Source organism: Schistocerca nitens, chromosome 9 (genome assembly GCF_023898315.1).
Source record: "Schistocerca nitens isolate TAMUIC-IGC-003100 chromosome 9, iqSchNite1.1, whole genome shotgun sequence".
Classification (NCBI taxonomy): Eukaryota; Metazoa; Arthropoda; class Insecta; order Orthoptera; family Acrididae; genus Schistocerca; species Schistocerca nitens.
The window spans coordinates 69815871-69819618 of record NC_064622.1 but is presented as its reverse complement, the minus strand read 5'-3'; the positions used below and the strand labels follow the sequence as shown (position 1 = coordinate 69819618).

Here is a 3748-nt window from a genome sequence, read left to right as displayed (position 1 = left end):
CTCATAGTCTCTTCGGTCTATGTACACGGAGAGTAGGCAGGTTGGATTTTGTACAGAGATAGTGAGTCATAGAAGAGTTGTTGAAATGGTGTTTGGTGAGTGTGTTGGACCGCTCCCGTGCACACTTAAAACTAAACTAAATTCCATCCGAACAGGCCATGAAGGCTCAACGATACCGACCGGCCGCCGTGTCATCCTCAGCCCATAGACATCACTGGATGCTGATACGGAGGGGCATGTAGTCGGCACACCGCTCTCCCGGACATATGACAGTTAACGAGACCGCAGCCGCTACTTCTCAGTCAAGTAGCTCCTCAGTTTGCCTCACAAGGGCTGAGTGCACCCCGCTTGCCAACAGCGCTCGGCAAACCGGATGGTCACCCATCCAAGTGCTAGCCCAGCCCGACAGCTCTTAACTTCGGAGATCTGACGGGAACCGGTGTTACCACTGCGGCAAGGCCGTTGGCCCCGTGCCTCGATTTTGGATGGGACACAGCCGAGATTTTTCGAGTTAAGAACTTACTATAATCTTCGAGTCGTTTGTCAGAAATGTTACGGGGTTCTCGTGGTAAACATCTCCCTCACGCTGCCTAATCCACGGTGAATAATGATGATTAATACAGTTTGTTAGTACGAAATGTTATGAATTTTTATGTGTTACATGTTTAATTAAGTTCAGACGTAGGCCCCACTCTGTGAATAAATGTCCGTTAACTATCAATTTAGTTCCTTAAACTTTTCCCCAGCGTGCTCACTAGCGCGCTATCTTTCCTCCCGTCATCACTAATCTCATGCACTCTATAAGACAAAGCTACTAGGAAGCACTTAGCATATTCAATCCTTCTTCGGTCGATATGAAGCCCGTTAGCTAGATTTCTACTGCGCGTTTTCTTTGTGGTATAACCTGGGACTAAATTAAAGTAATATTTCTTCTACTTCAGACGGCTTGGCATTTATGAGAAAGTAGAGAATGGAAACTAATGATTTTTTAGTAGGTCTCCGCTCTCATAGGTCAAAACACCGTCTCACCAAAATATCAACTGCCTGTATTTAGTCGTTTTGATTACTGAATGAACAGTGGGTGGCTTTTTATTTTCCAGCTTCAGATGACATCATAACCGGTTTCGACTTTGGAGAAAGTCGTCATCAAATGATTTGAGTACGTTATGCAGTCACTCGTCACAATGAGAAGCATTTCATTTTGGTATTCACAGTTAAGGGACTGAAATATTTTGTGCAGTCTACTGCTGCCATAGAACCTGCCTGACTCCTGTTTCAATTCCGACTTTTTCACTACACTAACGAGTTGTAATGTAGCTGTAGGGGTGTGGTATGTAATATTCAGTATACTGACAGGCATTGAATGATCTGTGTTTGGCAAGACCTCTTAGCACACTTTTTGAATCCTTTTTCGAAAACTGTGAACTCAGACATAGAGGTAATTTTGTACAATCGCTCCGTTTTACAATATCGAACACTATGTTCAATTTTCCCACTGCACTATATGTCCCTCTAAATCCAGTTTTTTCCTTTGCCTCATTACAAACTAACGGATTTTCTGTACTGTTTCTGATAGTGTTACTGATTGTGTTGAGAAGGGTGATTAGCCTGTAGTTTTTTAGGTCTTTCCTTATTGCAGTTTTCGGAAATTGTCTCCCTTCGCCATGTCAAGTACGAATGTAAAGTGTAAATACGTTGCGACGAAACTACGCACCACGAAGGAATTAACCGAATGCGACGGAAATCGATAGATGTAACGTACACATGCAGACAAACAAACGATTAGAATTTCAGGAAAACTGGATAATTTATTCAAGAGAAAGAACTTCGCTAATTGAGCAAGTCTATTAAGCATTAGTGCACCTCTGACCCTTATGCAAGCAGCTATTCGGCTTTGCATTGATTGATAGAGTTGTTGGATGATACTGTGAGGGATATGGTACCAAATTCTGTTTAAAAAAAATGGCTCTGAGCATTATGGGACTTAACTTCTGAGGTCATCAGTCCCCTAGAACTTAGAACTACTTAAACCTAACGAACCTAAGGACATTACGTACATCCATGCCCGAGGCAGGATTCGAACCTGTGACCGTAGCGGTCACGCGGTCCCAGACTGAAGTGCCTAGAACAGCACGGCCACTCCGGCCGGCAATTCTGTCCAACTGGCGCGTTAGATCGCCAATGTCCCGAGATGTTTGGAGGGTCCTGCCCATAATGCTGCAGACTTTCTCAATTGCAGAGACATCCGGTGACTCCGCTTGCCATGGTATGTTTTGACGAGCACGAAGACAAGCGCTAGAAACTCCCATCGTGTGCGGATGGGCATTATCTTGCTGAAATGTAAGTTCGGGACGGCTTTCCACTAACGGAGAAACACAAGTCGTGGACACTGTTTTGCTGAAAGGGTGCCGCGGATCACAACCGAAATGGTCCTACTACGTCTTAGAAATGGCATCCCAGACTATTACTCCTGATATGTAGGCCATATGGCGAGCGATTGGTACCCCACCGCTGTCGACTGAACCAGACTGAGTCTCGCTTCGACCTGATCCACATCGACCGGGATAGACGTGTCTTGCGACGTCCTGCAAAGCGAATAACTGCTTGCATAAGGGCCAGAGGTCCAACGCGGGACAGCCATAAAGTAGCAATCATCATCTCAAAAAAAAGTATAGTTCTAAATTAATTTTGTTGTTTGGTTGTAGAAATTGTGGAGCTAAAGCAAAACGGCGCACCCATTGACAACGTATCGTTTTCCCCATTTGAGGCTGCAACAGTTCATGCATCCGGCAACAGTGGACTATCATAGTAGATAGTGACAAGATGCCATAGATGCTTCGACTGTGGTCAAACAGGTCTCAATGTCGAAGACGAAGTTGCTGACCATCTCTCTGTGAAGCAACGGGAATCGCAACGGAACAAGTGTTCATAAACTTGCATATCATCCTCGAAGGGGACATGCTAGTCACGGATCAGTTTTCGACATCTTGCGTGACATTTTGAACATGATAAACGTCGCCACCCGCTGGGTACCTCGACTGCTCACACTCATCCAAAAAGCCCGGCGAAGAGAGACAGCCTTAGCCGTCCAGTCACTACCGATGAATGGTGGGTCTGTCACTATGTCCACGAGGCAAAAGAGCAAAGCAAAACGTGAAGACATGTTGAATCACAATCGCTGAAAAAGACAAGGAATTAACCCTCGCCAGACGAGGCTATGCTGATTTTTATTACTGCCTTGGTATGGTTGTTGTTTACGACTTGTACACAACGGTAAGGTGTTATGGGCTACAGACTTCAAAATGGTTCAAATGGCTCTAAGCGTTATGGGATTTCATCAGGTTACAACTTCTATCCACAGGCTGTTGCACGCAGCGACCGTTATTTTTATTTGTAAATAATAGATTTCAGCTATCAGTCGTCCATTGGAGTTTTTATTGGCAGATTGACAGATCTAGATTTCAGCTAGCAACTAGCCATTCTCAATGCACTATCCTTTTTTTTTGTCAATGCATGTAATTATGAACCGTGTACAAAGCCAGACCAACAGCCATTACATTCATTGACCAAAAAAAAAAGAAAAAGGATAGTGCATTGAGAATGGCTAGTTTCTAGCTGAAATTTAGATCTGCCAATAAAAATTCCAAAGGACGACTGATAGCTGAAATCTATAATGGGACTTAACATCTGAGATCATCAGTCCGCTAGATTTAGAACTACTTAAACCTGACTAACCTACGGACATCAC

The 3748-nt window shown here is 44.2% G+C and overlaps 1 pseudogene; it reads right to left on the bottom strand.

The window, feature by feature from the left end:
• Positions 1–349: 349 nt before the first annotated feature.
• Positions 350–467, bottom strand: LOC126204540 (5S ribosomal RNA; annotated as a pseudogene).
• Between the last annotated feature and the right edge of the window lie 3281 nt (positions 468–3748).